This window comes from Humulus lupulus, chromosome 5, assembly GCF_963169125.1.
Source record: "Humulus lupulus chromosome 5, drHumLupu1.1, whole genome shotgun sequence".
Taxonomy (NCBI): domain Eukaryota; kingdom Viridiplantae; phylum Streptophyta; class Magnoliopsida; order Rosales; family Cannabaceae; genus Humulus; species Humulus lupulus.
In genome coordinates, this window is record NC_084797.1 from 108,051,653 (window position 1) to 108,078,330 (window position 26,678).

The window sequence follows — 26,678 nt, forward strand, 5'->3', positions numbered from 1 at the left end:
ATGAAATAATGTGGTATTTTTGCATAAATTCATAGACTTGCTCATATAGTAACATGATTAGGCCCATCCAATTGTAACATGTTTGTTTGCATTATATGTGGTAGTTTTGCAATTGGGCTTAGATGCATATAGTGGCCCATGTGTTTGCTTAATATATGGTTTTTGCTAAATAAAACATTCATAAAATGATAGGTTTTATTTGGGACCATTAGAAAATGTAAAGTTTAAATTTCGCTATTATTGATGGTTCCACTTGTGAAGGCCCATTTACTTTGCATGACTATAGTGTGCTTAATCAATTAATAACAATTAATAAAATGACGCTTTGAATTCCTATCTTTTGGACCTTGTATGGAAGTATGGGGGCCTTTGTAGTGGGAATGACATACTGACCTAGCCTTCCTCCATACAAGCCCAATTGTTAAGGCCCATTTGCCTGAGTTGGACTTAATTGTATAGGTTCATTATAATAGTTAAACCTAAATATTGATTAACAACAAATTAATTATTATTTAATTGAATTTGTTTCAATGTGACACTTTAGAATTAATAGAAAATAATAGGACTTTGGTTTTAAAAATTTAATTTTTACAATTTTTTTGAGAACCATAGTCATTCATTTTCAAAAATTAATAATAAAAATACTATTTTAATTAAATAATGAGCTTATTTTAATAATAATAATGAGCTTATTCGATCTCCAGTGTTAGTTTAACAAGGTCAATAGCTTAATGGAGCGTTGAGATGCTTGGATTCATCCCCCTACGGAATGTGTTCATTAGTTATTTTGACAAGGTTAGATTTCGAAAGAAAGATAATTATAGGTCAAACTCTACTAGACTTACCCCTACAGTGACTACTAGGACTAAATCCATGAATATCGAAACTGTGGGTCTAGCTCATAAAATAAGAGATTTTGTTTTCTTATTTTGATTGAATATTAGGTTGTTAATAATGGTGTCCATTATTAATTGAGTTTACAACTCTATTTAATTAATGATATTTTTTTACAATCGCCAACCAGGACAACGATATCATGGAATTGTTAAAAACTTAAAGAAATAGAGATATGATTCTTTTGGTATTTTTTCCATATCTTACATATTTGTGGTATATGCTGTGTGCTTTTTCTTGAAATTAGAGTGAATAGATGTTTTATTGAGGAAATGTGATTGATTTCTATTTTATTGATAACTAGTTGTTTTAAGTATGGTTGTGTCTACTCCCATCCTTTCTCAACTTTTGATGGTGAAAAATTCCTTATGTGGAAGCAGAACATCAACATAGTGTTGATTGGTGACAACTCCAAGTTCGTCATAAATGAGGAATCTCCAGAAGTTCAAGCTGAAGGAGCTACCAAGTTTGTAAGAGATAAATACGAGCATTCGCAGGCGGTTAATAACAAGGCATGACACTACATGTTGACTAGTATGGTCCATACTCTCAAGACAAAGATGAAGAATGTTGAGACAGCCTACGAAATCATGGATCAGCTCTAAGACATGTTCGAGACAAAATTTGTGTATACTTGTTTTGAGGCCACCAAGAAATATGCCAATGCTCGGATGGCACCGTCTTCGCACATTCGTGATCAACTCAACTATGGTATGACATAGCTCATGAACGAGCTTCAGACTTTCGAGTCTATCATGGATGGACCAAGCAAGGAGAAAAGAAGACTACTGCTGCTGCTGTTGATCGAACTAAGGCCGAGGCAAACCAAGCTTCGTCTTCGAAAGCTAGAAACAAAAGGAATGGTTGACAAAACACCAACCCCAGGCCTGCAAAGGCTGCAAGGATGAGTGCACTACCTAGTGCACAGATGACTTAAGGGGATGAAAAAGAAGAACAAGAAAGGTAAAGATAAGTGCTTTCACTGCAATGAGAAGGGCATTGGAAACAAGATTGCCCCAAGTTTCTAGCCGTGAAAGACAAAGGTAATGATTATAGTTCATATATCATAGAAACATGTTTTTAGAGAATGATAAATCAGTTTGGATTATTGATTCTGGATCTACTAACTACTTTTGTAACTCTTTACAACTTCTTGAATGGTGGGAGGAAGTGAACGAAGGTGGCTTAAACCTTAGAGTTGGGAATGGAGTGTTAGTTACAGTCCAAGCTAGAGGAAGAGCTCGCCTGAAGTTTGGAAATAAATATTTAATTTTGAAAGATGTATTTATTATTCCAGATTTTAGTAGAAATTTAATTTAAGTTTCCATGTTGCATTTAGAACGATTTGTTATGACTTTCACAAGTTCTAATATATCTATTTCTTTCTATGGATCACAATTGTGTATTGCATGTTTGGAAAACTAACTTTATATGTTGTAGCCTAACAAACCCCTCGCACTTAATAATGATTTATTCAAAGTAGCAAAACCTAGGATCAATAAACGTTGAAATACTGATAACGATAACATGACATATTTATGGCACTTGAGACTGGTCACATTGGCTATGATAGAATTCAAAGACTTACAAAGGACTAGCCTTTGAGGGAACTCACCTTAGGTGAATTACTTGTCTGTGAATCTTGTCTAGAAGTCAAACTGACCAAGCGTCTGTTCTCTACAAAGGGTGATAGGGCCAAAGAACCATTTGTACTTGTTCATTCAGATGTTTGTGGATCTTTTAATGTACAAGCTAGAGGTGATTTTGAGTATTTTGTCACTTTATTGATGATTACTCTAGACACTCATGTCTTTACCTAATGCATAGAAAATCATAAACATTTTCAAAGTTTCAGGAATTCCTTGAAATGGCTCAGAACCACTTAGGTAAAACGTTAAAGATCTTGCGATCTGATAAGGGTGGAGAATATTTGGATATGCAGTTCCAAGATCATTTAACTGAACATGAGATTTTATCACAACTTATCACAATCAGTAATTAATACTAGTTTAATGAAATATCATTTACAAGTAACTAAGTGTTTTAAGGATAAAATACAATGAGGGGTAAAGTAGTATTTTAGTCTCATCTCATTGTAGACCATCTATAGAGGATTGAGTGATAATTATGGTTGTAACAATGGATAACTAATAACATATCTATATTGGTTATAGAACATTATATGAATTCAAGAGTGCAATTCTGAGTCTTTAGTTGAGTCACGAGGAATTAATAAGTTAATAAATTTATTTGTTAAATTTATGATAACTTATTGGAGTTTGATTTCATAGGCCCATGGTCCCCACTGTACCTTGGATAAAATAATCTAGATAGTTTCTATTAATTGATTTAATTATGAATTAGAATTATCAAAGTTGACCAGGTCAATCTTTGATAGTTTCACAGAGTTATGCAATTTAGAGAAGAAAATAGATTTTACGGCAGATTAATTAATTAAGACAAATCGATATCTAAATTAATAAATAAGTATAAATCAAGGTTCAAATTATAAATAATTAATTTGATAAAGGAATTAAATAATTATTTAATTAATTTATCAATAGAAAATAATAAAGACCTTGATTTTAAGTCCAACGGGCTAATAATTAAATGAGAAATTTCACGGGCCTAAAGCCCAAGACAATTTTGAACTAATGACTGATATTATCAATATTCTCTTCTTTTCTTCTCTTTGTATTTTTCTCATGTGTTGATAATTGCCCACTCTAGTCTAGGTCATTCTAAGGATACTTTGGAAGGCGGTGAAGAAATTTGAAGATCGGTTCAGTTTCTTGGTGTTACCCTTCGACAGAAAGGTTTCAAGGGTTAGAGAAATTGAAGGAATGACTTATTTATTCTGCTGTGTATAATGTAAGTGTTCTTATTATTATCTCTGTTTAAATTCAATTATAGAAACATGTTCTAAGTTTTCTTATATTAATTTATTGAATATGTGATTTATATGAAAATATACTAGACCTGTATACGTTTTACCAACAGGAAGATTCTCCATGATGCTATCAGCGTGATCTGCATGGACTAGTCCAGCAAGCTCTGTTGCGAGGTCAAGGCGGCTCATAGAGGCGGTAGCGAGAAGACTAACAACATGTTGTTTTCTCTCTGGTGGTTCAACCTCAACCTCGACTTCAGCTTCATGGGCAAGGTCGTTGCTACAAAAACCTTGGCCTACTGCATGACTCAACCTACGAAGGAGACAGGAGAGGGTGAAGTTGATGATGGTGTCGCCGAGGGTTCAGAGAACGTCATTGTTGAGTTCATTGATGAGCATGCTTTAGAGCGAGGTGTTGTTGAGGGGGTCGATCCTGGGGTGGACCGTGTCGATAAGGGCCCCTCTAGTGAGGAGGGACTTGGTGACAGCAACCGTCCCACTAACCCCGCATAGGCTCACATAGCTATTTTTCCTTAATTTTTGTTTTAATTTACATTGATCTTTGCTCTTGTCTGTATGAACATTGGCCTTACCTAGGCTTTATTTTGATTTATATTGATGACGACTCTGCTTACTTTTTCATCCATGCTTGATGTTGCTTTGCAAAAGTTTTTGAATTTTTCTTTTTTTGACGTTGTTTGTTTGCATGCTTCATATGTATGTGCCTTGCACAAACATTACATGCACTCTAGTTTGTTCCATACACACTTTACATGGACTTTGCATTTCCATTTCTTTGTTCCATGTACATGATAGTATAACTTATGCTCCCCAAGTGACTAGGAGAGTGAGGGCACCTGGTCACTTGTGATGCAATCAACCCTCTGATTGACGAGGGGACCTGTGAGGGGTCCCACCCATGCCTGTGATGACTCTCGTGAATCTAGAGAACTAATTATTTTACCTTGTCACTTGTAGTTGCTAGCAAGAAGGGAAATTTTCTTATGTTCACTCGATCACCTGTGATGGCTCTCATGTCCCTGCGACCGAACCTGAGATCGGGCACGACCCCTTATGTCCTTTGTATTTTCATTTTGTATTGATAGGTTTTCCTGACTCAACAGGTTTCATCATTCGATATTAGACATTATAGTGGATTAAGAGAAATTAAGATTGTCTTGAGGATGTCTATTTTGATTCTCATTAACTATGGCCTATGGGCCATTACATAGAGGTCACTAAAAAGTGACGCCAAAAGCACATAATAATGATATTAAGAGCGACCGCCTAAAGGCTAGTTTCCGATAACAAAAGTTTGGCACCAACCCTGTTACTGGTAGTATGTCTTCAGGTGCCCTCCATTCCAATGCCTCAGGACTGCCTCACCATTGAGCCTTGCTAGCTTATACGTTCATGGTTCCATGACTTCTTCTACCTAGTAGTGTCCCTCCTAGTTCGAACCTAGGACCTCGATAGATGGCTCTCATGTATTATGAAACACATGGCGAAGAATGAGGTCGCCAAAAGAGAACTTCCTATCCTTGACTTGGGGATTGAAGTAGCGAGCAACCCTATGCTGGTAGGATACCACCCGCAAGTTAGCGTGCTCCCGCCTATCATCAACAAGATCTAGGGACTTGGAAAGTAGCGCCTCGTTCTGTTCCTAATCATAGTTGATTATTCTCTATGACAGGACATCTACCTCGATGAGTAGCATAGCCTTGCAGGCATAGGTGAGCGCAAAAGGCGTGTGGCCAATACAAATTTGGGTCGTGATTCTGTAGGACCATAGTACTTCCGGAATTTCGTCTGTCCATGCTCATTTCGCTTCCTCTAGGCACTTTTTCAAAGTGTCTTTGAGGGTCTTGTTGACGACCTCTACTTGTCTATTTTCCTGTGGGTGTGCCACTACTAAAAAGCTATTCGCAATTCCATGGCGAACACAAAATCTCGTGAAGTGTTCGTTCTCGAATTAAGTTCCATTATCAGTCAAAATCTTGTGGGGCGACCCGTAGCGACAAACGATATTCTTCACGCAAATTCAAATATTTTCTTGGAAGTGATTGTTGCCAATGGCTCCGCTTCACACTACTTATTGAAATAGTTAACGACGATACTTGACTCTGCCCCTTCTGGTAAGAAGTTGGCTCATTAGGTCAATCTCCCAAACTGCGTAAGGAGATGGGCTTTACATCTGCTCCAATTTGTTCGAAGGGGATATCACGATTTTGGAGAACCTTTGAAACTTGTCGCATTTCTTCACGTACTCCATAGTGTCCCCGTTCATGGTGGGTTAAAAATAACCTTGCCGAAGTATATTCTTAGAGAGGCTCTGCCCCTAAGCATGATGGCCACAGAATCATTCGTGGACTTCTTGCAACAAGGGTTGGGCCTCTTCATTGGAGACCCATCTTATTGGCGGCATTGAATGTCCTCTTTGGTATAGGCAATTGTCCTACATGACATAGAGGGGTGCTTGGTAAAGCATCTTCCTTGCCAAGTTGCGATTTTATGGGGCGACACCTTCACATAGATATTTGACGATGGGGGTGATCCATATTTCTTCTTTGTCGATTAGCATTGAGGTGTTGTGGTCGCCACCGATAACGTCGCCCGTGGCGGGGCTGATGGTGGGCCCTGCTAAGAACTCTATTGGATAATGTTGAGCGTCTTTGCATCTCTTGTGCTTGCTAACTTTTCTAACGCATCGAGGTTATAATTTTTCTCTCTAGAGACATACTCAATCATGTAGCAATTGAACAAGGCAAGCATGTTTTTGGCTTTAGTGAGGTAGGAGTCATGCGCAGCCCGAAGGCTTTGTATTCACCAAGGATTCAGTTGACTACTACTTGTGAGTCACTTTTGATCGTTAGGCACTTAGCTTTCGATTCTTTTTCCATACTCAATGCTGCTAATAGCGCCTCATACTTGGCTTCATTTTTTGTTACAGCAAAATAAAACTTCAGTGCACAATGGATATGGTGGCCTTCCGAGGTTACTAAGATTAGGCCATCTCGGAGTTATGGTCATTGGAGGTGCCACCCACGTAAACATGCCAATAGTCTTCCCTCGGTTGTTGGTCAGTATCCATCGTCTCCGGTCGTCGATTGCATTCGATGATGAAGTCAGCAAGGGCTTGTCCCTTTATCGTCGTCCTTGGTTGATAGGCGATCTCATAGTATCCTAACACAATGGTCCATTTTAATAGGTGACCTAAGGCATCAGGTAACTGTAAGACTTGCCTGAGAGGTTGATCCGTCAACACCTTGATTGGATGAGCTTGGAAGTACGGTTGCAGCTTTAAGGGATGCTAGCACCAAACAGTAAGCAAGCTTATCTATTTGGGGGTATCGGGTCTCAAAGTCTATTATTCGCTTGCTAACATTATAGACATGATGTTGTACATTACCCTCCTCTCAAACTAACATCGTGTTAAATGCATGGTTAAAGACGGCTAGATACAGATACAAGGCCTTGCCATTGACGGGCTTGGATAGGACTGGCGAATGTGCCAAATACTGTTTTATTAGGTGAAAGGCCTACTCACATTTCTCTGTCCATTCATATTTCTTTCTCCCCCTAAGGAGGTTGAAGAATGAAATGCAACTATCGGTGGAGTTTGAAATGAAGCGACTTAGGGAAGCGACCCTCCCAGTCAAGCTCTATACGTCCTTTGTTTGTTTAGGGGACTCCAAATCGATGAGTGCCTGATCTAGTCAAGGTTTTTTTTTATCCTTCTAGAATTGACGATGTACCCCAAGAACTTCCCAGAAACAACCCAAAATGGCAATAGCCTCTTCTGGATCAGTTACGTGCCCCCTGACCTTCTTCGACTTTACTAGCATATCATCAACATAAACCTCCATGTTCCTTCCGATTTGTTCTTTGAACATCTTGTTGATTAGTCGCTGGTAGGTTTCTTTTGCGTTAATTAGGCTGAAGGGATGACCCTGTAGCAATACAGGCCCATGTTCATCATGAATGATGTGTTATCCAATTGTACCTGGAATAGTCATCCACGAAAGATAACAGTTCATGCTCGGATGTGGTATCGACGAGCTGGTCAATCTGAGGTAGTGAAAAGCAGTCCTTTGGGGACATTTTGTTGAGGTCATTGAAATCAATACACACCCTCCAAATAACGTTTGGTTTCTGCACTAGCACCGAGTTGGCGACCCAAAGGGGATAGGAGGCCTTTTGAATGAAGCCATTATCTTCCAACTTCTTCACTTCTGCTTTCAGCGCCTCATACCTCTCGACATCCAGGGACTGTCGTTTCTGGTGGACCGAAGGTGCCTTCAGATCTATGCTCAGGATGTTGCATATGGCTGACGAATTGATGTCTACCATGTCGATGTGGGACCACACAAAGACAACTTGGTTTGGCAGCCACCGCTGCATTTTCCTCAACAAAACGAGATGTTTGTAGCTATAACTTCTAGCACCTCGCTTGCGTGGGCTGGCGACAGCGGCCGGTTTGGTGGCGATCGCTGCCTTTGCCTCCCATCATTTTGGCCTTCGTTCTAGTTGTGGCCTTAGTGGTGATCGACAAAATGAGCCATATATCCCATTCTAACCTAGAATTCTATCTTGTCCTTTGGTTGATGACATTCATTATTGTCATGACCATTGTCCTTATGGTAGCGGCAGTACTTGGTCTGGTCACGCCTGCCTGAATCCTTCTTTATTGGAATTTGCTTTCTATATGGCAGCTGGTTCTCGGTCGCCAATAATATATCTTGTAATGACCCAAAATCACTAATAAGGCTTAAGGGCCTTGATTAGTGTGCCGGGAGGGCATAATTGGTTTACGTGTGAATTTATTAGTTTGGTGCATGATTCTATAATAAGCATGCTTGTATGGTTATATGAATGTAAATGCGATTATATGTTATATTTGTGAGAACCACATTATTATGTGGGTAAATCTACAGCACGCGACTTGAGGCGATCCTAGGGAGCTAGTTAGCGGGAAAGTCACAACGGGGGCTTAATACTTGACTTTGGGCAAGTCAAGGGGTATTTCAGGTATTTGGTGGTTATTTAGGTTATCAGGTTATGGAAATAAATAATTGGAGATATATTTGAGGTTAGGAAGCTTAGGCGGGAATATTAGGGAATTTTACCATTTTTCCCTCGGGGACGTTTCCGGCACCCTGAGCCTCGGGATTAACTTAATTACCTAAGGATAGACTAAGTAAAAACTCAAAACTCGGTGGAAACAAAGGAACCGACCTTCCCTCCTCTTCCTTTTCTCTCTCAAGGGGAAACCATTAGAACGTAAGGAATTCAGCTGGGAATTAAGTGGATTGAGCTGGAGTTTTGAGGGATTAACTCAGTTTTAGCTAGGGATTCAACCAGGACTGAGGTAAGGATTGAATCACACTTTTGTTGTAAAAAATTATATGGTTTTGATTGAGTTCTAAGAGGTTTTTGGGTTTTGAAATTGAAGACTGAATTGAAGCTAGGAACTTGGGATTTACCTCAGAAATTGCTGAGAGAATTGATTCTGAAGTGAAGGTAAGCTCAAATTTATGATTTAATATTTGAATTCTGATGTTTTCATGGCTGGTTTTAGTGTTCTTGAGCCTTTGGGTTTCAGAGATTTAAGTGGGATTTTGATGAGTTTTCAGGCTAGGTTTTCGCTGGATTATGTTGCTGGAATCATGTTAGAAGTTATGAGATAATTGAGTTATTGAATTAGGATGGTTTTTGATGATTTTGAGTGAGGTTTGAGAGTTAAAAATGGAGGTTTTCCTGGGTTCGAAGGGGTCGGGCTGCGGCATAGTTCTTGGTGAGTCGTGGCCCTCTGAAGCTGGTGCATGCTGAGGAAGGAGGGTGGGCCGCAACATGGGCTTGTAGGGCCGCGACCTGTGTCTGGTTCTAAGTGTGGTTGGGCTCTGTTTGGGGGCCATGCTGAGGCATAGGAGGTTTGAGTCGCGACTCTTAAAGGAATTTGGGATTTTGGCATTTTAAACATGGGAATTTAACCTACCATGCTCGGGATCGAATCTACTACCGTGCTTGGTGGAATTCGATGTTCCAGAGACTAGAACCTAATCAAGAAGCCCTTTTACAATTATTAATGGTATTTCTTATCTTGGTTGTGACTAGGTATAAGCTAGGGGCTCAGGGAACAGATCGTGCTCAAGAGGCATCACACATAACTAGTACACTTGGAAACTAAAGGTAAGAAAACTGCACCCGGTTCTGAATTGATAATGGGACTAAGGGTTCCCTGCTTTGTATGCTTTATAGAGGATGGTATTATGCCATGTAAATAGTAAACGAGTGGCCTAAGAGTGCCAGAGTTTACATTATTGCACTGGGCGTATCTCAGCCACTGGTAGCTGAGGACTTATTATGCTTTGAGCTCGATTTAAACGGGCCTGAGTCAGTGGCGTAAACAGAGGGTGCGGCCTAAGGTGTCGACCCTGATTATTAGATGACTTAATTGTTATTATTGATTGGTAGATTTGTCAAGCTGATTAGTTGAGTGTTAATTGGTTGAATCTACGTGCTATGTGATTAGTGTGGAATGTTAAGTATATGGTCATGCTTAAAGGGTTATTAAATTGTTGTCATTGTTTGTTATATAATATGGTGTTTTCTTGCTGGGCCTTGGCTCACGGGTGCTTCGTGGTGCAGGTAAAGGCAAGGGAAAACTTGATCGGCCCTGATTTTGAGAGCTCTGAGAGCAGAATTGTAACGCCCTACTACCTTAGAGCCGTTACTAAGTGAGTTTAAAACATAAATTGTGCATTTATTTGACTCAAAGTGGTTCCTAAAACCACAAGTGTGATTAAACTAGAGTTTAAGGCTGTAATCTTTTAAAATGGTCAACTTCATTGAAAACGTTAAATATAAAACATCTGGGATCCCAAAATAAGGTTTACAAAATATTTACAACTCAAAAATAGATCTACACTTGATCAGTTATCAAAAGAATGGTTAAATACAGCCATATACAAAATGCCCCCCAACCAAAGCAGTCGGGCAGGCCGAACATGTACGCGCCGCCCCCACGCTCTCCATACTCATGGCCGGTTGACTGACTCCTTGCTTTTACCTGCCACACGGAGCACCCATGAGCCGAAGCCCAGCAAGAAAACCCAAATAACACATAACATATGCAAAGCAAATAGCTGGCAATACTTCACTGATACATAGGCAAACCACCATAATAAACAAGTACGGCCATGCCGCTCCCAAGGCCTTACCAAAGCCTGGAGTTTCGGTTCTCACCGCGAGGATAACTCATGTATCCCTTGGGTCCCACCCTGAATATAAGCATCCCATGTGCTGTGTTACTTTCGGCCCACGGCCGCCCCGGCCTATGCTGTACCCGGCCTCTGCCGCTCGTTTCATCATAATAACACATATAGTACATTCAAAATAAACATTCACACACATCATGGTTCATTTAAGGTTAAGCATTTGCACGTAATACAATCCGGGGCCACGCCCTACAATCACACAGTGGGGCCATGCCCTAAACTCGGGTGTTACGGTTTTCGTACCTGTATTCCGTGCTTTCCGATGCACCACGATCACGAGCACGGTCCACAAGCATGAGCCCCTCCGAAATCCTAGTCACAACACACATAAAACACTTTCAATACTAATCAAGCCTAGAACCACTTCCCGGGACAAATCCCGCACTCCCGGGACCTCTAAATCCACAAAACAAAGTATCGGAATCATCCCCCGAGTCCCCGGGCAAAACCCCTAAAAATTCAACATTTGGGCTGCCAAAATGGCCTAGGGCCGCGACACACCCACCAAGGGCCGCGACGCCCAGAGCCCAAGCCCCATCCTGAAGCCTCCTCGCGCCGCGGCGCCCAAGAACAGGGCCGCGGCGCTCCATCGCGAACCCAGAAAATCTGGGTTTTTCCTGCATTTTTCCCGAGCTTTAACCTCTCCAAATCACCCCAAACCAATACCTAAACTCCAAAACTCAAATCCAAGCCTCATATGAACAATCTAACATCCTATAAACACTAGAATCAACTCAAAAAATCAACACACCCAAGATCCACTCCTATGATTTCAAATTTCAGCAACTAACCCCAAAACCCAACAATGTTTAGCTTAGGCATTTTAATTCCTTAAATCAAAACAAAATCCATACTTAGATATGTATAAAACCTTTACCTCAAATGAAGAATCCACACAAGTCCTTGATCCCCTCCTAGACTCCCACTTCTCCTTCTCTTCTTCTTCTTCTTCTTGCTTGCCCTAGCCTTTCTCTTCTCTTCTTTTCCTTCTCTTCAAATTTTATCAAGACACTAAATGCCCAATACTCCAAACCGTGCCCCCTATATCCCAGCTGCCTTTTGTCTATTACCCTTGCCAAAAGACCAATTTACCCCTCCTTACTAATCCTTCTAAGCTAAACCTTCAAGGGTACTTATGTCTTAACACTTTCATTTCAATTCTACCACTTCCTATCTTAAAACTTGTTACTCACAGCAGTTACAAGTGGTTACCAAAACACCAATAACTAATCACTCTTTCTAATCTCAACTTATAAGATTCCCGAAGTACCCCTGGGCTCCTCCCGAGCCGGGTACAACATCCAGTTGTGACTTTTAGACTAACTGGCTCTCTAGGACCGTCTCGATGCGTGCATCCTGATAAAACATCACATTCACATGGCACAATTCACATAGTACAATTATCACAGTTATGCCCTAACATGGCCAAGTTACAATCATGCTCATTTTAAGACAATCAGTTCTACATGCATACTGATTCACATAGTCATGCATCTCAAATAATCAAATAGTCATATAATGTGCAATAAATCATAATGATGCATTAAACTTAATAAAGTCACACACAACATCCCATCATGCCCTCCAGGCACACTACTCCAGGCCCTTAAGCCTTAACACTGAATTTGGGTCGTTACAAGAATGTACATGATCAGCTGCTCAGCCACCACGGTTGAGGGGGATACAGGAACAGAAGAACAATAAATGTCTGTTTTGCCCTTAGAGTGACTAGTGGTTGTTTGTACTCTGGAAATTTTGTACACTGACTTTTAAATGTTGTTCCTTTTTGGGATCCCATGTGTAAAATGTTTAGTTATATGAGATGTACCCTTTTGAGACCAAAACCTTTTAACCCTAACTCATTAATGGTTTTAGCAACACATTTTTAACTAAATGTCTTGATTAGCAAGTCCTGCACCTTTTTAAATATACAGTGTAGCGGTCTTGGCTATCTAGGGTGTTACATATCTTCACGCACCCAGGCTAGGATGGTGTAGTTAGTGAAGCGTGGCTCATACGCAGGCTATCTTCCATCCCATTTGGGCTTCTTGTAGTCTTGCCCTTACTTGTGGGACACTTGGTGACTACTGGCTCTCTTCCCAATGTCGTTTTTCTCATCACCCTTTCGGTCCTTGCTGAAAAGGTTGCTGTCAAATTGTGTGCCATTATCTGATACAATCTTTTTCGCCAAACCATATTGGCATACAATGTTTTGACAATGAAATCCAATAATTTCTTGGCCGTGATTGTTGTGAGTGGTTCAGCTTCAGCCCACTTAATATAGTAGTCGACAACAACTACTTCATACTTGACATTCCATTTTCCTGTGGGCAAAGATCCGATTAGGTCAATTCCCCAAACTACAAATGGACATGGGCTTTGTATTAGTTCAAGCTCATTTGGGGCTGCTTTAGGTATCTTGGACAATCGTTGGCATTTATCAATCTTCTTAACGAATTCCATGGAATCTTCAATCATTGTAGGTCAAAAATACCCTTGTTGGAGAATCTTCTTTGACAAACTTTGCCCCTAGCATGATCTCCACATAATCCTTCATGTACTTCTTGCATCAATTCCTTAGCCTTTTCCTTGGAGATACACCGTAAGAAAGGCATTGAGTATCCCCATCTATATAAGATTCCATCGAACAAGATAAACCGAGCTGATTACCTTTCAAGAATCCTCACTTTATTCCTATCAGCTAGTAACAATCCTTGTTCTAGATATTGTATGATGGGAGTGATCCATTTGTCAGACACTTGTATTACTAGCAAGGATTCTTTCGCTTGAATGCTTGGTGCTAATAAACATTCTTTTGATACTATGCTCAAACTGTCGCCATCTTTGGGGCTTGCTAACTAGGTTAAGGCATCGCTGTTTGAGTTCTGGTCACGAGGTACTTGCTGGAGAGTACACTTCTCGAACTGTGCTAGTAAATCCTTCACCTTGTTTAGATAAGCAACCATCTTAAGACCCTTAGCCCGATATTCTCCAATAATCTGAGTAACTACTAGCTAAGAGTCATTGTATATTTCTAGTGACTTTATGTTCATAACCTTGGCTAGTCGTAATCCTATGAGCAGGGCCTCGTACTCGACTTCATTGTTGGAGGCTGTAAAGTTGAATATGAATGCTCAGTGAAACTGATGTCCCTCGGGGGTGATTAAGATCAGCCCTGCCCTCATGTTGTGCTTGTTAGAGGACCCCTCAACGAAAAGTCTCCATTTGAGAGTTTGATTTTGATTATCAGTCTCTATCATCGGTGAATTCTGCAACGAAATCCTCTATGGCTTATCCCTTTATGGCTGCTTGAGGTGCATAGGAAATTTCAAACTGCCCCAGCTCAACTGTCCATTTTAATAGTTGACCAACGACTTCTGGTTTCTGCAAGACTTGTCGTAGTGGTTGGTCGGTAAGAACTATTATGGGGTGAGCTTGAATGTAGGGTCGAAGTTTTCTAGACGCCAGAATCAAGCAGTAAGCCAATTTCTCTATAGGCAGATATCGTAATTCTGCTCCCACTAGCCTTTTACTTACGTAGTATACTAATTTTTGAATGTTGTCTTCCTCCCTGATTAAAAAAACACTGGTAGCATACTCTGTTATGGCTAAGTAGATGTACAAAGTCTCTCCTTCGAACGGCTTGGAAAAAATGGGCGGTTGCAACATATGGGCTTTGAGCGCCTGAAAAGCCTGTTTGCATTCTTTTGTCCATTCAAACTTTTTGTATCCTCTGAGTAGATTAAAAAATGGGACAAAATTGTTTATAGACTTAGATATGAATCTACTCAGGGAAAAAATTCTTCCTGTCAGGCGTTGCATATCTTTGACTTTGGTTGGTGACTACATCTCGATCAGTGCTTGAATCTTTTTGGGATTGGCTTCGATTCCTTGCGAGTTTGCTATGAATCCCTAAAATTTTCCCGATCCAACTCTAAAGGAACAATTTAAAGGATTTAGCTTCATATAATATTTGTTCATGATGTTGAAGCATTCCTGTAGGTCCTTGATGTTTCACCGGCCTTTCATGATTTTACCAACATATCATCGACGTAAACCACCATGTTATTGCTGATTTGTTCTTTGAACATGTGGTTGACTAGTAGCTCGTAGGTCGCACCAGCGTTTTTCAAACTGAAGGGCATTACTTTGTACCGATAAAGTCTCATATCTGTTCGAAAGCTAGTGTGGTCTTCATCAGGTGGATGCATACTAATTTGATTATTACCGAAGTACGCATCCATGAATGATAAAAATTCATGACCTGACGTAGCATCGACCAGCTGGTCGATTCTTGGAATTGGGAAACAATCCTTCGGGCAGGCTTTATTAAGGTATGTGAAATCCACACAAGTCCTGCACTTACCATTTGGCTTGGGAACTAGTAAGGGATTAGAGACCCAAAATGGATAAAATGCTACCCTGATGAATCCATTTTCCTTCAGCTTCTCGACTTCTTCTTTTATGGCTTTAGATCTGTCTTTGTCGAGCAGCCTTCTTTTTTGTTGTACTAGTGATTGATTTTTGTCTATATTCAAGACATGACTAATCACAACTGGGTCTATCCCAACCATACCCTCATGAATTTCTAGTGCCTCCTCAAAAACTCCACCAATTTCATTTTTATTATTGTCTCTAAGTTTTTACCAACTTTCACAACCCTGGTCAAATCTTTCTCTTCTAGTTGGACATTCTCGAGGTCCTCCACGGGCAACACCCTATTTGGTGACTTGTTCAACTTATTGGGCTTATGACTCATTTACCACCATGAACCTCTTTTTTGCTCTACTTCTCGATCCGCCTCTTCTTGCCTTTGTGATCGAGGAATTGTAGCATTCTCTGGCCTCTCGTTGGTTTCCCAACATGTACCCAACACCTACATCGGTTGGAAACTTCATTGCAAGATGCCAGATTGAAGTTACGGCTTGCAGATCGACGAGTATGGGTCTTTCGATCATAGCATTATATGCAGATGGACAATCAACTACTATAAAAGTAGTGAGTAGTGTCATATTTGTGGGTGCAATTCCTGCTGTGTCTGGGAGGTTGATCGACCTAGTTTCTGCTAGCCCTTCACCAGAAAAATCATAAATGGTGTGCATTTTCTTCACAACGATTCCTTGGTGCTGACTGTACAACTTGCTAACATGAGGGTGCATTGGGTCCTAGTGGACAATGGGAGCTCCGTAAACATCCTATATCGCCCAGCTTTATAGAAGATGGGACTAAACATCAAGAACCTAAAGCCCTGCAATACCTCCTTGTATGGGTTTACAAGAGACCCGATACAACCCATATGCGCAATTGAGTTAGCCCTCACCATGGGAGAGCAACCTAGACAAACCACCATAATGGCAAACTCTGTCATGGTACACTGTCCCTTAGCCTTCAATGTGGTATTAGAGAGACCCTCCCTAAGAGAATTGAAGGAAATAACCTCACTATATCACTTGGTCATAAAATTCCCAACTCCTTGAGGGATAGTGAGGGAATGTTATAACACATCCCTCTACACAAACATGTCAGTGCCTATGGTGATGGTAGTACATGGAAGTGCAAATCCAGATGAATTGGACTCACAGGTCACAGAAGAACCCAGGGCCAAGCCAGTAGAGCAATTGGAAGAAGTCATAGTTATGAATGAGTCTTTTAGGAAGATGAAAGTAAGGAGAAACTTTCAGATATCGTGAAAGAAAAGTTGATAGAATTTCTAAAGGATAACCTTGATGTGTTCACCTAGAGTCACGAGCACATGGTGGGGATAGATCCATCAGTCATGTGCCATCACTTGAACATTGACCCAAAAGCAAGACTTGTGAGACAGAAAAGGAGGGCGCTAAATCCTGAGAAATACGCGGCCCTGAAAGAAGATGTTGACAAGTTGAAGGAAAATTGATTTATCCAAGAAGAATTCTACCCAATATGGGTATCCAACCTAGTCTTAGTCCCAAAGCCCAATGGGAAGTGGAGGACTTGCGTGAATTTTACTAACCTCAATAAAGCCTGCCCGCTTTCGAGGATAGATTAGTTAGTAAATGCCACGGCTGGGCACGAGCTACATAACTTCATGGATGCCTATTCCAGGTACAACCAAATACCCATGAACCCATCTGATGAAGAGCATACTTTGTTTATAACAGACAAGAGCTCTATTGCTACACGGTAATGCCTTTTGGGTTAAAGAATGTGGGCACTACTTATCAAAGGTTGGTAAACAAAATGTTTTCAAATCAGATAGGAAGAAATATGGAAGTATATGTAGACGTTATGTTGGTAAAGAAAAAAAAGGAAGAAGTGCTCGCAAATGACCTCGGTGAAATTTTTGACACCCTCCGAAGATTCAAAATGAAGTTGAACCTGCTCAAGTGCACCTTTGATGTTTCGTCGAGGAAGTTCCTCGATTCTATGGTAAATTCTCTGGGTATCCAGGCCAATCCTTATAAAATCAGAGCATTATTGGAAATGAGCTCACTGAGAAACAAAAAGAAGGTGCAATGCTTGATAGGGAGAGTAGCAGCACTCAACAGGTTCATTTCCAGATCCACTGACAAGTGTCTCCCCTTCTTCAACATCCTAAAATGGAACAAAAAGTTTGTTTGGGATGAACATTGTCAGGAAGCCTTTGCTAAAATAAAAGAGCACCTTAGAAAACCGCCCCTTCTAGCTAAGCCAGATAAAGGAGAAAGGTTGTACCTATACTTAGCGCCGCCCTAGTGAAAGGGGAAAAGAGGCACCAACAGCCCATAGACTATGTCAGCAAGCAGTTGGTAGATGCCGAAACTCGATACGCAGAAATAGAAAAATTAGCATACATTTTGGTAGTGGCCTTGTGAAAGCTAAGGCCCTATTTTCACGCTCATGCTATTGAACTGCTCGCCAACACCCCTATGCGTCAAGTCTTGCATAACCCAGAGACTTCAGGAAGGTTGCTAAAATGGTCGATTGGATTAAGTCAGTTTCACATCACTTATACCCCAAGAATCTCAATTAACAGGCAGGTACTTGCAGACTTTATAGACGAGTTTGCCTACCGACCCCATGAAAAGGGAGAAATAGAAGAAAATGAACCAACTTACGGAGGAGAAAAGCAACCTGAAGAATGGAGCATCAATGTAGACAGAGTGTCCAATGAAGGAGGGGCAGGAGCTAGCATAGTAATGTCAGGATCTAGGGGCATAAGATGTATTGTGCAATAAGATTTAGAATTGAAGCTTCCAATAATGAAGCAGAATACGAAGCACCCCTGGTTGGCCTACGACTAGCCAAGGAGCTGAAGGTAACACTTTTGCATGTCTTTAGTGACTCACAATTAGTGGTATTTCAAGTGAAAGGTGAATATCAAGCAACAGGCCCAAAGATGGCTGCATACCTGGCCAAGGTACAAGGGTAATTGGACTAGTTAGAACTACATACCATAGACTGAATCAAAATAGAGCAAAACACAAATGTTGATGCTCACGCAACGCTCTCCTCCACCTGAGATGAAGATACGCTTGAGTCCATACCTGTGGAATACCTGTCAAGACCAAGTATAGCAGAGGGGGAACTTCACATGGTCAATGCTCCCGGGGATTCATGGTCCAAACCCATCTCAAGGTAATTAAGTGATGGAACGTTGCCTTTAGATAAAAAAGATGCCCGTAAGCTGGTTTACAAAGCAGCCCAATACACCCTGGTAGATGGAGTGTTGTATAAAGGAGGCTTTTCCACCCCGCTCCTCCGATGTATAGACAAGGAGGAGGCTTTGAAGGTTCTGCAAGAGATACACGAAGGAAAATGTGGAATTCATACTGGGGGTAATCCTGACAAAAAAGGCCATGTGATAGAGGTATTATTGGCCTACCAAGGAAAAAGACATGAGCGACTTTGCAAGTAGCTGCGACAACTACCAACGGCATGCGAACTACCCCAGACAGTCACCAAATGAGTTGGTAAGCATGAACAGTCCGTGGCCCTTTGTTGTGTGGAGGATTGACTTGATTGGCGCAATCCCAACAGGAAGAGGAGGAGCAAAGTATTTTGTTATAGCAGTAGAATACTTTACTAAATGGGTTGAAGCAGAGCCTCTAGTCAATATAATGGCTAAGCAAATCTCCGCCTTTGTCAACAAGTTTATCATCTGTAGGAATGGAGTGCCCTACAAGATAATCTCCGAAAATGGAACCCAGTTTGAAGGAGGGTTGTTCAAAGAATATTGCAGAAAAAGGGGGGCAACATGAGGATTTCCCAAAAGGTCACCCATCCTAGTACTACTCTTGCCCAAGCACTCTTAACAACAGAATTTCTAATGGGATCCAGTGCATTAGTGCTGGTATGACCGCACCTTTGTAATCTACCTATCTTTAATGAGAACATTTCATTTTCCATCCAAGTCATTACCTTTCTTTTTTGTCATGAAAACACCCATATAACAGATATGTGCACATAGTGGGGATAAAACAACCAAAGTGTTCAATGAGATAAATCCCATCGACCACTTGGGAGGCAGGAAGGGGACATATATATTAAAAAAAGCCTTGTAAAGCATCTCTTGGGTTCGTGAGGATTAGCTACCCTTACGGATCTCAGGAGATCCTAGAGGCTCTACGGGAATAACACCCCTCAATAAAGAGGTATTCCCAAAATTTATGAGGAAAAACTACCATTGTGAATGATAAAGGAGGCCAATAAGATAGGCATAAACAACCTCCTAGAAAAGGTCAGTACCTCCATGAGGAGAAAGGCTTCAAGGGGGACATCCATCAAAAAGTCTGAAGCGGCAGTTAAGTCGTCCAACCAAAAAGGATCCAAAGGAGACCCTTGCAAAAATAGAACTATACATAACGACGAGAAGGGCGCTTCTCGCAAAAAATCACAAGCGCGCACAAGAATATATAAAAGAATAATAAGAACCCAAAGGGTCAATATATCCTTACAAATACAATCAAGGTGCAATGAATAGACTATTACTACCCGACCAAATAAAACATCAACAAGTTTTCAGAAAAAATAGAGACCTATCGAACCCCTTTTGCTCTTGCATATAGGACAGGACTCAAAATGACCTCAAGCATAAAGAAACAACAACAAAAGATCACATATATTTAAAAAAAGGAAGTCGTGATAATGCTGTAGGAAAAAGTCAGTACCAAGCCCAACAAGACTTAAAAAAGTTCTTGAAGGAAAAAGCAAAGAACCTGGAGAAACCTCTCCAGCATAATAAGGTTTGAATAATTATACAACCAAATCGAAATGGAAAATAAAAGCTTTAGAAATGAAATAACAAGGCCTCCTGCCACAAGCATTCCACTCGGCCGCCTTGGCAACGGCATGGTCACCGAAGGAGGATAAGTCGAAACCAGGATTCTGCCTCCACACTCCATACATGGTGCGCTCCACATACTTGTATTCAACCTCTGCCAAATCGGCCTCCAACAGGGTGATCCTCTCCTGCAATACCTCAGCCCGGTCTTTTGCTCTCTTCTGCTTTTTCGATGACGAAGAGGCCTTCGCCAGGGCTATCTCTAGCTTGAGATTGGCATACGCAAGCTGTCCCTCTAGCTCTTGAACTTTGGCCGCAAGATGATCCCTTTCCGCGTTGGACAAAGATATGTACTGCGCCAAGTCTATCAAGCATTGAGCCACTAGAGAAGTCTACAAGGAAGAAAAAAGTGAGCAACTAGGGAACCCAAAACACAAAAAAGACAAACGTAAGATGCATGAGCTCACCCAAGTAGTGGAGTGCATAAGGGTCTCCCCAAGCTCCGCCATGTTAAAATTCTCGAGACCTCTCCACTTGGTCTCGGAGATATCCTCGACAACTTGAGTATGCCTTCGCTCGTAAAGGGCTGATGTGTGACTCACCCAGGACATCCCCTCCAAATAAGGAGCATCCAGGTGAGCAGGGACAGATGACCCACTCACCGAGCGAGGAGGAGGCTCGAGAGCATTAGAGGAAGGGTGCCTGGAATAGCCATGAATAGTGGGGGCGTGAGGGAGATTGTCAAAATCATCCTCGGATGGCAGAACAAAGGGCCCTTGCATGAACAAAGCCAAGCCATGATCCATAGGAGCAGAAGAAGGGCGTCCCTTGAGGCTGGAGATCGCAGAGCTGGACGTTTTGATTAAGGTGAAGTCTCCTCAGGCATCCATTCAACATCATCCTTGTCTAAGTGAGGTTCTGCTGGAGTTTCCTTCTTCTTCGGCTAAGAAATATGCCATAGCAAGTCGAGCTCTGAAACCCTGGATAGACCATAATAGTTGAGGTTGGCCACAGTAAAAAGAAGGGCAGCCATTTTCGTTGAAGGGTCTGCAACAAGGAAGACATCTATCGGCGCCACCTCCGACTCAAGAACGCCAGGGATACATAAAATCTTTGAATAATCAGCTCTGTTATCAATATGAGTATAAGGTCCACAATAGCAAGCTCAATGTAAAAGGAAAGACTTGAAGTACTTACTTGGAGAGGAGCGAAAATGTTTGCGGACAAAAAGAAGACCTTTCACAAAGAAAAATTCATGCTTCCACGAACCCGGGTTAGAAACGAAACCTTCGATCAAAGAGACCTGAGAGTTGGCTTTCTGTAAATTTTAGAAGCTCTTTGATTTAGGAGTGGGCATGATATTTTACATGAAATACACCTCCTGGGTATGGGAGTGCGACTGTTAAGCTTCATGAGTGCCATGTACAGGCAGCTCAAGGTAAACTAGTTGTTGGGTGCCAGTTGGAGTGGAGCAAGGTCAAAGTGGTTCAGGATCATGATGATGAACAGGTGTAGGGGAATGTACCCACCCTCCTTCAAAATATTTTTTCTCAAAGCAACGTAGCCTTGGGGGGGATTATCAGTCCGAAATTTATTGGATGGTACATACAGTTTGTACTCCTTACTAATATGGTATTTCTCGGACAACTCTAAGAGTTTGCTTACTGACACGTTGGAAATAATGGTGTAAGCCAGTAAAGAACCGGAGTTTGGCTTCTCGGGAGAACCTTATCACCTCATTCTCTTGGACATGTCTGCAAAATCAAAGGAAAATGGTGAGGTCAAAACCAAGCACATTAGCTCCCATTTTCTCCTTTTTGCGGAAGTTATGCATCAAGACATCGGGTGCGGGAGCATCAAACAAGGGTGGACTAAAGACAAAGGCTGAGGAGAACCAGGAGCGACCTCAGGACTACTCGGAGGATGTAGAGGTGAGGGTTCAAGATGGAGGTTGCCCTCCATGAACTCCATATATTTTTGTATGTTAAGAAGGCTCACTCTAAGGATGACAAGGTAGGCGTCAAAATCAAAGGAAAATGGGGCTCCATTACCCGTCAAAATCAAGCCCATCTCGCTTTCGACAACCCAAATACTTTGCCCAAGCTCAGCCATGCGTTCTAAGTGATGTACACGGGACCTACTTAAGGTGCCGTATCTTTGGTAAGGGTTGTTTTCGGGAGACCCCGAGTCTGAGGATAAGTGTACAAACTTGACTCCCGAAGGAACACTAGACGACCCTCAAATGCCATAAATTCGCGCCTCAATGGTAATACTAGTGCAAGTGTATGTGGAAAGTGTACTACAAGACACAATGGAATAAGTTCAGAACCTCTAGACACAGGTGCTCAAAATGACCAACTACGAGGTGCAATGGAGGGTACATGTGCTAATGGGTGCATATACATAAGTTAGCTCACGAAGAACTCTGGTTGAGGCAATCCTTCCCAAATAACGCTAATTTAGACCCATTAAACACGAGAAAGGGTTCATGCATATCTTGAGTGGATGAAGTTTGTTGATGGTAAGAAATCGTCAACGAAATATGGATGGAAAATTCAGCAACTTAAATCAATATCTAATGAACACAAATGAACTTATAGAAACTTGAAGGAATACTGCAAGTAGAAAATAGGAAATAGAAAGAAAACTCGTATATTGCCCTTAGATCAATTTGATTTTACAAGATTTTTCCAACTCCCCTCAATAATGAAGTGAGATTCCCTTTATAGCAGGCTCTAATGACCCCTAATACATTGTGGCCCCAAGGGACCAGATTGTTCACAAGTACATTGTCAGGGGAGTGGTATCAGACGTAGTTGTAATGCCATACCTCCTTAGAGCCATTACAAAGTGAGTTTAAAATGTGCATTTCACTCGCTAATCGAGGTTTTAAGGTAAATGTGTAATTAAATCATAAACAGAGACATAAACTTTGAAAATGATTCCATTTACTGAAATTCATAAGACAATTAACATTTGGGACCCCGAAATACTGTTTGTAAATATTTACAACTCAAAATATATTTAAAGTTGACTAAACGAAAAAATAGGATTCTTTACAAACAACTTCCAAAAATACCCCTAGCCGTGGCAGCCAGGCAGACCAGACATGTACGCGTCGCGTCACGCTCTCCATACTCATGGTCGGTTGACTTTCTCCTTGCCCTTACCTACACCACAGAGCACCCGTGAGCCGAAGCCCAGAAAGAAAACTACACATAAACATATAACATACGCATATGAACCATTTAGCATATAACCAATTCATTCATAAACTAAACACATACGGCCATGTCGTCTCAAGCACTTTACCAGGCCCTGAGTTGCGGTCTATACCGTAAGGATATCCCAGGTATCGTTTAGGGTCCAACCCTCGCAACTCGCACTCCGCGTGCTAAACGTTGCTTCCGGCCCCTTGCCGTTCTCAGCCTTTGCCTTTCCCGGCCCAGCCGATCATTCACATATATGCATACACAACATAATTTAAACAGAACTGAAACATGTACTAACATATTCAATGGGATACACCCAAAGCATAATCATATAGGGTATGCCCTACAACTATGGGGCGTCGCCCTGCTCTATGGGTACAACAATTTTATTACCTGTGTCCCGAGCTTCTTGAGCATTGAACCCTCGAGCACGGTCCTCTAGTCCGAGCCTCTCCAAGAACCTGGTCACAACACGTAAATTGCATACCCATTACTAACCAATTCAAAAGCGTCTCCCGGAACCAAACCCGAGTCCTCGGGACCTCCCGGAACCCCACACCAAGTGGCAGAAGCGTCCCCCGAGCCCCCTGGGCAAAAGCCTAAAAACCACAATTTTCCCCTATCCAGAAATGGCCTGGCGCCGCGGCGCCACCCTTTGTGGGCCGCGACACCCAAAAGGGCCCCCGTCCACTGATCCAGCCTAGCGCCGAGGCGAAAAAGAACAGGGCCGTGGCGCTCCTTCGGAAACCCAGAAATTTGGTTTTCTCCTAACGTTTTCCCCCGAGCCAAAACACTCCCAAACCAATACCAAGGCATACCTAAGTCCCAAATTCAATTCAAAACCCCACATAGACCATTTAACAACTCAAAAACATCAACAATAAGCTCAATCACACAATCAAACCTACAATTCACAATTTGGTTTAAAACTTCAGAAACTTAAACCAAACCTTTCAAAACTTAAACCAGAACTTGTAAAACTTAAACCGTCCCTCAGAATTCTTAAAGCACACTAGCAATCGACCAAACAGAGATGCGTGAAACCCTTACCTCAAATGGAGATTCGACCCTGGGCTGCTTTCCCAATCAAATTCCAAGCTTAATTCCACAAAATTCAAGCTGTACCTAACCACAATCCATCCCAAGAATTCACCAAACAAAGCACACACTTCAATTCTCAAACCATGATATTCTTAGCTGAATTCTACAACATAATTACACAGAATTCCCTTACCTCAATATGTTGAATAGTCCTCTAAGTTCTCTAGCCTTAACTCCCTTCCTGATCCCAAGAGGTTTGCCCTTCCTTCCTTCCCTTCTTGCTCTTAGCTTTTCCTTAACTTTCAGCAAGAGCTAAATTTGCCCAAGTATAGAAAATGTGAATAACTTTCCCACTCAGCCATAGCTATCTAAAACCCAGCGAAAAGACCCATTTACCCTTTCATCTAACCCATATTCTAACTAATCCTCAAGGCCATCTTAGACCTTTCCTATCCCCTTACAAATATACCATTTTTTCACTTAGAGTAGCTATCCTCAATGGTTACCTATGGTTACCCAAGTTACCAAAATGTCACTAACCATTACTTACAAAATACCCCTAGGCACCTCCTGAGCCGGGTATTTAATCCCGTTGTGACTTTAAGCGGAATAGCTCTCTACGACCGTCTCGGAACGTGTTTCACAAATAAATAACAATTATATCAACAATATCTCATATATTACATTTATGCCCTCAACGGGCTAAAATTACCAATTTGCCCCTAATAACCAAATAGGGCCCACATGCATATTTATTTCACCTAAACATGCATTCTAACCACATATTCATTAAATTCACATAAATTAATACATTATAACCATTATTGCCCTCCAGGCACACTAATCAAGGCTCCAAGCCTTGTTAGCAAATTTGGGTCTCTACAACTATCCCCTCCTTACAGAGATTTCGTCCTCGAAATTACCTGAACAACTCGGGATACCGCTCCTGCATGTCTGATTCTAGTTCCCATGTCGCCTCTTCAACTTTGCTGTTTCTCCACAGCACTTTCACCAAGGCGATGATCTTACTTCGTAAACCTTTATCTTTCCGGTCAAGAATCTGAACCGGCTTCTCCTCATAGGACAAATCCTGGTCCAACTCCAAACTCTCATAACTCAGTACGTGAGTCGAATCTGATACATACTTTCGGAGCATGGACACATGAAAAACATGATGAACCCCTGATAAGGCAGGAGGTATCGCCAACCTATAAGCTACCTCCCTAACCTGCTCTAGAATCTCAAAGGGTCCAACAAACCTAGGACTCAGCTTACTGCGAACACCGTACCGTTTCACTCCTCTCAGAGGTGAAACCCTAAGGAACACATGATCACCGACCTGAAATTCTACACTCCTGCGTTTCATGTTTGAATAACTCTTCTGCGACTCTGGGAGGAAAGCATTCGCGCTCTAATCTTCTCAATTTCCTCATTGGTCCTCTGACCATCTCAGGACCCAAATAACTTCTCTCACCCATCTCGTCCCAACAGATAGGAGATCTGTACTTTCTCCCGTATAGCATCTCATACGGAGCTACTCCGATAGTCACTTGATAGCTGTTATTATACGAGAACTCAATCAGAGGAAGATACTTACTCCAAGATCCCCCAAAGTCTAAGACACAAGCTCGCAACATGTCCTCCAATATCTGAATCGTCCTCTCAGACTGTTCATCTGTCTGAGGATGATAAGCGGTACTAAATCGTAACTGCGTGCCCATAGCCTTCTGCAGGCTCTCCCAAAACTTGGAGGTGAAGGTGGGGTCTTTGTCAGACACTATCGACCTCGGAGCTCCATGAAGTCGAACAATTTCCTTCACATATAATTCAGCATACTGCTCCACGGTATAAGTCGTCCTGACAGGCAGAAAGTGGGCTGACTTGGTATACCTATCCACAATCACCCACACCGAGTCATGCTGTCCCACAGTTCTCGTCAAACCAACCACAAAGTCCATGGTAATGTCCTCCCATTTCCACTCCGGAATCCCTAGAGGCTGCAGCCATCCTGCTGGCCTCTGATACTCAGCCTTGACCTGCTGACATGTTAAGCACTTAGCCACATAATCCACCACATCTCTTTTCATGCCCGACCACCAATATAAAGCACTCAAGTCTTGGTA

At 41.6% G+C, this 26,678-nt stretch overlaps 1 pseudogene; it reads right to left on the minus strand.

Moving 5' to 3' along the window:
• Positions 1 to 19,266: 19,266 nt before the first annotated feature.
• Positions 19,267 to 19,386, minus strand: LOC133781018 (5S ribosomal RNA; annotated as a pseudogene).
• Positions 19,387 to 26,678: the final 7,292 nt, after the last annotated feature.